Here is a 12,495-nt window from a genome sequence, read left to right as displayed (position 1 = left end):
AATTGCAAGCGTCAAAACAGCCAAAATAAAATAAAAGACAAAATAAATCCTTGCCTCTGTGGGCGGCTACCTTCTCACGCTGGAACCTACCTAAGAGTCTGTCCCCAACCTACTGTTGGACAGACTTTCTTGTCCTACAGCGGACTCTCAATAGTCCATTTATAATCTCTTCACACAGCACAAATGTCCATTGAACATGTCCTTAACTCATCACAATGAGAATGTCTCTTGGCTTGCCTCTTCACATGGCAAAACATTCCTTTACTCTTCATATGGAACACAGTTCATCTTCTCACCTTTGAGACGTCTTCACACTTGGTTACCCTCCTTAGCGCATATCACTTCAGGGGGTCTTCTCCCATGCATGGGCGTAGGAACCGGGGGGGACGGGGGGGACACATCCCCCCCAGGAAATAATGCGGGGGGGACGGGTATGCTGAAATCCCCCCCAGTTTAGCCGTGGCGCGTCCGAGTGCAGTACAATTGAATGTACCGCGCTCGGACTGCGCAGCCGCAGACGTGGCGGCTAGGGAGCAGCAGTGCGCCCGACCCGCCCATTCTGTGACAATAGCGAATGAGAATTCGCTATTGTCACACGGATCCTCCTCCCGGCCAATCAGGGAGCGGGTCCTCCCGCTTCCTGATTGGCCGAAAGGCAAACACCGTGCCATTGGACGAGAAGGAGGCGCCGCGGGAGGACTGAAGACGCGGAGACGCATGGAGCCGGGGACTGAAGAGAAGCTGCGAGAGAGGTAAGTGCGGGGGGATCGCTGGCACTCTGCAATTGGGGGCAATGTGTGGCTGGCACTCTGCAATCATTGGGGGCAATGTGTGGCTGGCACTCTGCAATTGGGGGCAATGTGTGGCTGGCACTCTGCAATCATTGGGGGCAATGTGTGGCTGGCACTCTGCAATTGGGGGCAATGTGTGGCTGGCACTCTGCAATCATTGGGGGCAATGTGTGGCTGGCACTCTGCAATCATTGGGGGCAATGCTGTGTTCTGGCACTCTGCAATCATTGGGGGCAATGCTGTGTTCTGGCACTCTGCAATCATTGGGGGCAATATGTGGCTGGCACTCTGCAATCATTGGGGGCAATGTGTGGCTGGCACTCTGCAATCATTGGGGGCAATGTGTGGCTGGAACTCTGCAATCATTGGGGGCAATGTGTGGCTGGCACTCTGCAATCATTGGGGGCAATGTGTGGCTGGCACTCTGCAATCATTGGGGGCAATGCTGTGTTCTGGCACTCTGCAATCATTGGGGGCAATGCTGTGTTCTGGCACTCTGCAATCATTGGGGGCAATGTGTGGCTGGCATTCTGCAATCATTGGGGGCAATGTGTGGCTGGCACTCTGCAATCATTGGGGGCAATGTGTGGCTGGCACTCTGCAATCATTGGGGGCAATGTGTGGCTGGCACTCTGCAATCATTGGGGGCAATGTGTGGCTGGCACTCTGCAATTGGGGGCAATGTGTGGCTGGCACTCTGCAATCATTGGGGGCAATGCTGTGTTCTGGCACTCTGCAATCATTGGGGGCAATGTGTGGCTGGCACTCTGCAATCATTGGGGGCAATGTGTGACTGGCACTCTGCAATCATTGGGGGCAATGTGTGGCTGGCACTCTGCAATCATTGGGGGCAATGTGTGGCTGGCACTCTGCAATCATTGGGGGCAATGTGTGGCTGGCACTCTGCAATCATTGGGGGCAATGTGTGGCTGGCACTCTGCAATCATTGGGGGCAATGCTGTGTTCTGGCACTCTGCAATCATTGGGGGCAATGCTGTGTTCTGGCACTCTGCAATCATTGGGGGTAATGTGTGGCTGGCACTCTGCAATCATTGGGGGCAATGTGTGGCTGGAACTCTGCAATCATTGGGGACAATGTGTGGCTGGAACTCTGCAATCATTGGGGGCAATGTGTGGCTGGCACTCTGCAATCATTGGGGGCAATGTGTGGCTGGAACTCTCCAATCATTGGGGGCAATGTGTGGCTGGCACTCTGCAATCATTGGGGGCAATGTGTGGCTGGCACTCTGCAATTGGGGGCAATGTGTGGCTGGCACTCTGCAATCATTGGGGGCAATGCTGTGTTCTGGCACTCTGCAATCATTGGGGGCAATGCTGTGTTCTGGCACTCTGCAATCATTGGGGGCAATTTGTGGCTGGCACTCTGCAATCATTGGGGGCAATTTGTGGCTGGCACTCTGCAATCATTGGGGGCAATGTGTGGCTGGCACTCTGCAATCATTGGGGGCAATGCTGTGGCTGGCACTCTGCAATCATTAGGGGCAATGCTGTGGCTGGCACTCTGCAATCATTGGGGGTCCTTTCCTGTTCCTTGGGGGGTCCTTTCCTGTTCCTTGGGGGGTCCTTTCCTGTTCCTTGGGGGGTCCTGTCCTGTCCTTGGGGGGTCCTGTCCTGTCCTTGGGGGTCCTGTTCCTTTGGGGGTTCCTGTCTTATCCTGAGGGGTCCTTTCCTGTCTTTGGGGGGTCCTGTCTTGCCCTGGGGGGTCCTGTTCTGTCCTACAAACACAGGCTGGCAGGCGGGTGGAGGGGGGCGTGCACAGCGGAGTGGCATCATGCAAGACGTCTCACCAGCATAGGGAGAGTGCGCGGCGCGCACCAAGCACCCAGCCTAGGCGGCCAGGCCTAAAGCGCATGCGGGAGTGGCGTCACATGGACAGTACTGACTGGCTACCTAGCAGTCTGTCCACTGTGTGTCGGGGACCGGGACCGGACAGTGAGGAGGTTCCGGCGGCAGCGCAAGGCAAGGCACTGGCAGCAAGCATATGCCAGCCCAGCCAGCAAGCCAAGCAGCAGCACCAGCACTAATTTTTATTAATGCCATGGGATTTATTTGGGGGTTAATTTTTATTAATGCCAGGTGGGTTAATTTTTATTAATGCTATGTGGGTTATGTGGGATATAATAAACAAATTCGATGAATTAATTGTATTGCACACACACACACTCTCTCTCTCGCAGTTTACTGAAAAAGCATATACCTGGCGAGTAAAAATGCTGTCCCCCCCAGATTTGTGTGGGTTCCTACACCCTTGCTCCCATGCTCACCAGCTTGTCGGGAGGCACACATCTGACTGTCCCCCTCTCCCAGCCCACACGGCGACAGGAGGCAGCAGTCCTTCTCCCATGCCCACACGGCGTCGGGAGGCACACGTATGTCTGCCCTCCTCTTCCCAGCTCACACAGCGACAGGAGGCAGCAATGCATAGACTTTCTTTGGACAAATTATAGAGGCCTTAATTTCCTCATTCTGAACAGCTGAAGGCCTTTCAACTTCTTTACACCTTCCTGCTGCCTTTGGCAGCCGACACCCTATAGTAATTAGTGAACTTTCCAAAGCAGGTGGGAATGTGTCTCCTCTTAGTGACTACATTCCCAGATTTACCTGACTTCTTGTCACAATATATAATTTTGTATCTATATGTTTAAATATGCACTTCATATCATATGAATGAACTCTTTTGGTTTTATATACATATATATGCACTTTATGTCACTTGTATGAATTTTTTCAGTAATTTTACTTACTTGTGCCCAGCGCTCTGTGTATTATGCAGTTCTGTGCCCAGCGCTTTGTGTATTATGCAGTTCTGTGCCCAGCGCTTTGTGTATTATGAAGTCCTGTGCCCAGTGCTCTGTGTATTATGTAGTCCTGTACCCAGCGCTCTGTGTATTGTTAACAAAGGTGTTGTAGAGTATTTGATCAGGAAAAATAAACTATAACACTAGCAGCGCTAATAAAAGGTCCATTGAATAAACCAGTGTCCTTAATGACTCATAAAACATATGTAGTGCAGTCCATGCAGTAGGCACAATTCACCAGGGTAGGGGAGTGAAGGGTCTTGACTGTTCCTCCAAAAATGACACCACACTCTAGTGCTCCCCCCCTTTGGATGAAACACTCACCAGAAACTGGTGAATGTAGAGCCTTAAATCCACCAATCAACGGGTGTACTGATCACTGCTGGGCTGTACCACAATCCTCCTTCCTCCAGAATTCCTCCGCTCAACGTTCATGCAATTGAACAAAGTGGGGGCAACAATAGTGTAATTCTGCAAACTTTTATTAAAACTACACACAGTAAAGCCCCTCTCCCCTCAAGATATCTACTTACAGGAGGGTAATGGAGTGAAGGCATAAAGGATCAAAATATGCACACTGGATGACCGATTCGAAACTTTCCTGCAATCCCATAGGAATCACGAATGGTGTCCTGTGCGAAATATTCTGCGACCGCGCACATCAGCTCTGACGTTTCGTCCTCACGACTTCCTCTGAGAGCCCATGTGCGCGGCGCGGTCGAAATGCTTAAATAATGACGCCAGCGCATGTGCACCTGCGTCCGCCTAAAGCGTCACCCGGAAGTACACCTCTTATTAACTGCACAGCTTACATCGGTGCTCCGATGTACAGACGTGTACTTCCGGCCATGCGTGATGACGCACATCCGCCGGCGACCTCAAGCCCAATAGCTGATGACAACATCCGGTTATGTCACCGGATGTACGTCACCCTCGGGATGTTCCGATACCTTCTCTGCGGACACCCTATTGAATCGAGCCCAGGAACCTAATACAATCCGAAGAGCGCCATATACCCTCAGGATGCATAAGTCCTCCCACTCGACTGTGAAGTTATCATCAGCCTATATCTATGGGGCAATTTAAAATGTATTTCTGATATGCAGCATCCATATTTCATACTATATGCCTTACACTTTACACCGGTAAGTATCATAAGCACAACTGCAATAAAAACAAGATAAACGCATCAGGCATCAAATATGCGGTCTGATATATATGAGTGAATAAACCATATACTTCCAACCATAATATATGGATAGCAGATAATATACATAAAAAATAAATATCTGAAAATATTAAAAAACCTTCATTTAAGAAGGATATACTATATAAAACCTATGATTAAAATATTTTTACACAAACATGAAATCAGTCTGAATATCAACATTGTATATAAAATTAAAACCTTAAAACAGACATTAGATGTGTATTATGTCGTCCTGTACCCAGCGCTCTGTATATTATGCAGTCCTGTGCCCAGCGTTCTGTGCATTATGCAGTCCTGTGCCCAGCGTTCTGTGTATTATGCAGTCCTATACCCAGCGCTATGTGTATTATGCAGTCCTGTGCCCAGCATTCTGTGTATTATGCAGTCCTGTGCCCAGCGCTCCTTGTATTATGCAGTCCTTTGCCCAGCGTTCTGTGTATTATGCAGTCCTGTGCCATTTGCCAATAAAAAAAAATATGTCCCCGGATTTCATTTTAAAAATGTGGTCACCTTATTGTAAAGTCTTTTTTTTTCTTTTTCAAAAATAACACACATTATTCTTCTCTCCTCTGTGCAGTTGGTTTTGCACAGAGCAGCCCAGAACCTCCTCTTGTCGGGTCCCTCGCTGGCTCTCCTGGCTCTCCTGGCCCCTCCTTCCTGCCGAGTGCCCCCACAGCAAGCAGCTTGCTATGGGGGCACCCAAGCCAAGTCACAGCTCCGTGTGTCTATTCAAAAACGGAACCCCAACCCGACTCCACCTCCTTCTCCTAATTGGCTGAATTATTTTTATTGACAGCAGCAGGAGCCAATTGCGCCACGCTGCTGTCTCAGCCAAAGAGGAGGGAAGTCCCAGGCAGCTTAGACACTCCTACAACATATATGGATGAAGGGCTCAGGTAAGTATTTGGAGGGCTGAGGGGGCTGCTGCACAGAGAAGGTTTTTTTCTTTATCCTAATGCATAGAATGCATTAACCACTTAAGCCCCGGAAGATTTTACCCCCTTCCTGACCAGGGCCTATTTTGCAATTCAGCACTGCGTGACTTTAACGGATAATTGCGCGGTCGTGCGATGCTGTACCTAAAGGAAATTGACGTCCTTTTTTTCCCACAAACAGAGCTTTCTTTTGGTGGTATTTGATCACCTGTGCAATTTTTTGATCATGCGCTGTAAACAAAAAACGAGCGTCAATTTTGCAAAAATAACAATATTTTTCACATTTATATGAAATTGCCCAAAAAAATGTAAAAATCTAAATTTTTTAACATTTTCGGCCAATTTGTTTTATGCTACATATGTTTGGTAAAAAAAATCACAATAAGCGTATTTTGATTGGTTTGCGCAAAAGTTATCGCGTTTACTAACAAAGGGAAAGATTTTTGTCATTTTTGTTGTTTTTTTTTTTAACGAGTAATGGCGGCGATCTGCGATTTTTTTTGCGGTACTGCGACATTGGGGCGGACAGATCGGACCCTTGACTGACATTTTTGACACTTTTGGGGTTACCAGTGACATTACTGCAGTAATCAGTGCTATACATATGCACTGTTACTGTAAAAATGACACTGACAGTGAAGGGGTTAACTGTATTGGAGAGGGAGGGGTTAAGTGTGTCCTAGGGGCGTGCTTCTAACTGTGATTGGACATGGCTACTGGTGTAAGAACAGAGATCAACAGTCCTACATAGTAGAACTGTCTGATCTCCATTCTAAAGCCTCGTACACACGCACCGATTGAGTGTTGTTGTGTTGGTTGAAATGTGCTCTAGACTGCACACAAATTTTCACGGCCAACAACAACCAACTGCAGAAGTGATGTCATGTGATGGTTAACTTTCCGTGTGTTTTTTCTACTCTGAGCATGCCCAGTCTTGCTCAACTGATTTTTGTCTGCCGAAATCTGTACTGACTGACGAACAATCGGCCGTTCTGTTGACGGCCAACAAAAATTTTATAGCACGCACACCAGATTTTGTTCGGCCGAAAAGTCGCAGTCGGCTGTCGGAAGCATCATACTAACAAGCCGATAATCGGCCGATCGGGCGGCGGCCGAAAATTCATGGCCAACAATCGGTATGTGTGTACGAGGCTTTACACAGGGAAGAATGACAGGCTGCTTTGTTTACATCAGCCGCCTGCCTTTCTTCTGGTGTCACGCGGGAGCGTGCCTCCAGCGGCGCTTGCTTGCTCCCTAGAAGCCTCACAGGCTAGCGACGTAGACCTACGTCGCTTTGCCTGTGAGGGGCTGACCGCATCAGTAAATAGTCGTGCGGTGGTCGGCAAGTGGTTAAGATTAAAAAACCTTCTGCCTTTACAATCCCTTTAATGGCCCTGTAATCTATTTTTCATGAAATGGTTTCTTACTGTGATATTTGCCTCTTTGTATTGTTCCCTGTGAGCTCCCAAACCTTTCCTTTCATCCCTTACTTCTGTTTGTTTGGAGTGAGTAGTACATTTTAGTTGCAATCATGCACATTCCTCTATACATACTACACATCCCATAGTCCATCTCAGGAGTGAGCCAAAGAGGGTGGCTACACACTAGACCCGCGTACACACGCAACGATTATCGGCCGACCGATCGGCCGTCTTTTGTCCAATGTTGTTGTGTTGGTTGAAATGTGCTCTAGACTGCACACACATTTTCTCGGCCAACAACAACCAACTTCAGAAGTGATGTCATGTGCTGGTTTACTTTCCGTGTGTTTTTTCTTCTCTGAGCATGCCCAGTCTTGCTCATCTGATTTTTGTCTGCCGAAATCTGTACTGACTGACGGAAAATCGGCCGTTGTGTTGACGGCCAACAAAAATGTTATAGCCTGCACACCAGATTTTGTTCGGCCGAAAAGTCGCAGTCGGTTGTCGGAAGCATCATACTAACAAGCCGACAATCGGCCGATCGGACGTTGGCCGAAAATTCACGGCCAACATTCGTTGCGTGTGTACGAGGCTTTACAGTGGGACCATGGAAAATGACCATAGCTATTTTTTTTAATTTAAGAATACATAATTGATTTTTTTCTTTTTTAAATTAGAGTTTATTTTACTTTACCTGCAAAGGAGAAAAGTCAGGTCTCAAGGCCGACTGTGCTGCATGGCAAGTCTGTCTAAATAACAGGAATGAATGGACAGAAATAAAAATTCTTCAGCAGGGAAGATGGCTTCCATGCTGTATATTTATTTCGTCTGTGTGTTTGCTGCAAGCCCAGCTTTAATCTTTGCACCTTTCAGTAGACCCAGTGCTGTTCACTTCTATTAGAAACTGCTGGACTCCTACTTACACCTGGATGCAGTCAGTCATTGTATTGATTGATAACTTAAATATGTGCGGTAAACGAAATCCAAAGCTTTGAGGAAGCTTGTGGTGTAATTGCTTGGCTAAAACCAAATATACTTAGTAAATACTTGGCTTAAAAAATAATCTAACTGTATTTCAGTAATCCCAAACACCACAAAAGCCATTTTGTTATCCGAAGCAGTGTTTCTTTTTTTTTTTTTCCTTCTAAACATCTATGGGCATGAATAACGAGACAAGGAAAAGGTAATTATATCAAACCAGTTTTCCCTGCAAGGATGTTAAAAAATACCTCTCCCAGGAGGACCCATTTCAACAGCCTTTTGCTCCCTTTCACCACAGCAAAGTGGATAGCACTTGTGTAAGATAGGATCTTGGCATCGCCGAGGCAGAGTCAAAAATGTTTTGGCTTTGGGATAAGTCCTCGCATTTTCATCCTGCAAATTTCCCCCTCTTGAGCGAGCCTCCACAAGACATCCATTTTCTTAAGCCTTCTGTAATCATCTGAGGATTTCTTAATTGTCCCACATGAGTAGGGCAATAACTCATTGTAAAATATTCTGCCAGGACCTAGTAATGATCTCACTTAATTTCCACCACTGTATGACTCAGAAGATTCAATTATGGAAACTATTGCAATATATTTTCCATTTTTTTTTTTAATAGGGTATGTAGAAATACTAATTTCTGCTTAGAGAACAGAAACTTTAATCAACTAATTAAAGAATTTCAAGAGAATAAAAAAACATCTTTTTCAGACCCCGTTCACACTGGGGCGACCTGTCAGGCAACCTGGTCGCCTGACAGGTCGCCTGCCATAGAGAAGCTGTGGACCCGTTCTAATAGGAGCGACACAAGTCGCTCCGACTTAGAAAAAGGGTCCGGAGCTTCTTTGGGGCGACCCAGAGCGACTTGCATTTACTTCAATGATATGAAGTCCGTGCCGGCCGCTCCGAGGTCGCGGTGCGAGCTGCGCACCGCGACCTGTGAGGTCGCCCCGTCAAGTAGCGTCGCCCCAGTGTGAACGGGGTCTCAGTAGTTTTTGTTTTCATATAATCAAGTATGGTAACAATATTACAAATTGTATTTAAAGTTATAGGCCCCTTTCACACGGGGTGGATCCACTCGGTGGACTCCGCTATGCGCTGAGCAGGCGGATGACAGATCCGTCTCTACTCATTGTGCAGAGACAGACCTGTCAGTCAGGGTCCTTCTCTCCTCTATGGGAGATCGGATGAAAACGGACAGCACGTCCATTTTCATCCAATCCCATCTGATCCGACCTACTGAACAGATGGCGAACGTATTGCCATCCGTCTGTTTTATGCGGACCTTGTTGGATCGTATGACAGAAAGGTGTCAAGCCCCGTACACACACGCAGATCGTCGTCATACAAATGTTCGTCTTTTCTCCCCGGGATGTCGGTGTCTGTTGAAAAGTGCAAAGACAGCACAAGGACAGCACAAGAATTTTGTCCGCAGACTTCAGCTGACTGCAGAAGTGATGTCATGTAATGGTTAACTTTCCCTGTGTTTTTTATTTTCTGAGCATGCCCAGTCTTGCAAATCTGCGGTCTGTCGGCTGATTTCTGTACTGACAGGCGAACAATCGTCCGTTCTGGTGTCCGCAGACAAAAATTTTCATGTTTGCAAGAAAGACTCTTGTCCGCAGATTGTGTGCAGACATCTGTCGGAGGCACCATACTAACACGCATACAATCGGCAGATCTTTCGTCCGCCGACGTTTGTATGACGACGATCTGCGTGTGTGTACGGGCCTTTAGAGGACACATCTCCGCTGACATCTGTCTCTCCATAGAGGAGAATGGGTGGCCTGATCAGGTCCACCTGAAAAATGGACAGGCAGACCGGATCGGTCCGATCGTGTGAAAGGGGCCTTAGGCTCCATGTACACGGGACGTTAGAAAAAACGTCCTGCAAAGCTATTTCTGACGCCGGGAAAAAGCAGCTGTTAAACGTGCTTTCAGTAGCTTTTTCCATTTGCGTTATTGCACGTTTGGCCACGTTGCTTTTAGCAGCGTTTTTCTGCCTCCATTCAAAATCAATGGTTCCCTATGGGAGCCTATTGATTTGAATGGAAGGCGCACCGCAAGTCAGATCAGGATGATCCGACTTGCGGCGCGACCTGCACTGTGAGAATCTTGAGGGGGAACTCCACCCAAAAATGGGAAAAAAATTGCGTGGGGTTCCCCCCCAGGTTCCAAACCAGGCCCTTCGGGTCCGGCATGGAATTTGAGGGTAGCCCCACGCCGAAAAAACGGCGTGGGGTCCCCCCCAAAATCCATACCAGACCCTTATCCGAGCATGCAGCCCGGCAGGCCAGGAAAGGGGAGGGGACGAGCGAGCGTCCCCACCCCCCCTGGACCACACCAGGCCACATGCCCTCAACATGGGGGGGTGTTGGTGCTTTGGGGCAGGGGGAGCTCTGCACCCCCCACCTCAAAGCACCCTGCCCCCATGTTGATGAGGACAAGGGCCTCATCCCCACAACCCTGGCCGGTGGTTGTGGGGGTCTGCGGGCAGGGGGCTGATCGGAATCTGGAAGCCCCCTTTAACAAGGGGGCCCCCCAGATCCCGGACCCCCTCCCTGTGTGAATGGGTATTGGGGTACACTGTACCCCTACCCATTCATCCCATAAAAGATAGTGTATGTAAATAATGACAGGAGACGTTTTGGAAAGTTTATTAAAAATCTTCATCCGGCTCTTCGGGGTCTTCTGCTCTTTTGCTGTCCGCCCTTCTGCTGTCCTCTCTTCTTGTCTTCTCCTCTCCGGGGGTCTTCTGCTGTCTTCTCTCCGTGGGGTCTTCTGCTCTTTTGCTGTCCGCCCTTCTGCTGTCCTCTCCTCTCCGGGGGTCTTCTGCTGTCTTCTCTCCGTGGGGTCTTCTGCTCTTTTGCTGTCCGCCCTTCTGATGTCCTCTCTTCTTGTCTTCTCCTCTCCGGTCTTCTGCTCTTGTGCTGTCGGCTGTCGGCTCTCCTTCTTCCTCCGGTCCTCCTCCGACGACGTCTCCAGCGATTATGCCGGCCTCTGGTCTCTGCAGCTTATTATATAGCCATTAGGGGCGTGGCCGCCAGATGACGTCATCGGGAGACCACGCCCCTTGTGTCACATGTGACGTCACATGTGACACAAGGGGCGTGGTCTCCCGATGACGTCATCTGGCGGCCACGCCCCTAATGGCTATATAATAAGCTGCAGAGACCAGAGGCCGGCATAATCGCTGGAGACGTCGTCGGAGGAGGACCGGAGGAAGAAGGAGAGCCGACAGCCGACAGCACAAGAGCAGAAGACCGGAGAGGAGAAGACAAGAAGAGAGGACATCAGAAGGGCGGACAGCAAAAGAGCAGAAGACCCCATGGAGAGAAGACAGCAGAAGACCCCCGGAGAGGAGAGGAGAGGACAGCAGAAGGGCGGACAGCAAAAGAGCAGAAGACCCCACGGAGAGAAGACAGCAGAAGACCCCCGGAGAGGAGAAGACAAGAAGAGAGGACAGCAGAAGGGCGGACAGCAAAAGAGCAGAAGACCCCCGGAGAGGAGAAGACCCCGAAGAGCCGGATGAAGATTTTTAATAAACTTTCCAAAACGTCTCCTGTCATTATTTACATACACTATCTTTTATGGGGTGAATGGGTAGGGGTACAGTGTACCCCAATACCCATTCACACAGGGAGGGGGTCCGGGATCTGGGGGGCCCCCTTGTTAAAGGGGGCTTCCAGATTCCGATCAGCCCCCTGCCCGCAGACCCCCACAACCACCGGCCAGGGTTGTGGGGATGAGGCCCTTGTCCTCATCAACATGGGGGCAGGGTGCTTTGAGGTGGGGGGTGCAGAGCTCCCCCTGCCCCAAAGCACCAACACCCCCCCATGTTGAGGGCATGTGGCCTGGTGTGGTCCAGGGGGGGTGGGGCCGCTCGCTCGTCCCCTCCCCTTTCCTGGCCTGCCGGGCTGCATGCTCGGATAAGGGTCTGGTATGGATTTTGGGGGGGACCCCACGCCATTTTTTCGGCGTGGGGCTACCCTCAAATTCCATGCCGGACCCGAAGGGCCTGGTTTGGAACCTGGGGGGGAACCCCACGCAGTTTTTTTCCCATTTTTGGCGTGGAGTTCCCCCTCAAGATTCTCACAGTGCAGGTCGCGCCGCAAGTCGGATCCGACTTGCGGTGCGACTTCCATTCAAATCAATAGGCTCCCATAGGGAACCATTGATTTTGAATGGAAGAAAAAAAACGTATAACGTGGCTGAACGTAGGTTCATCACGTTCAGTCACGTTTAGTCACGTTCGGCCGCGTTTCTGCGTTTGAAACGTCGGGAAACACACGTTCGAACGCAATATAATTGCGTTCTAAAAAAAGTCCCTGAACG

This window comes from Pelophylax lessonae, assembly GCF_965119305.1.
Source record: "Pelophylax lessonae genome assembly, chromosome: 3".
NCBI classification, from domain to species: Eukaryota; Metazoa; Chordata; class Amphibia; order Anura; family Ranidae; genus Pelophylax; species Pelophylax lessonae.
Note: the sequence above shows the minus strand (reverse complement) of the source record.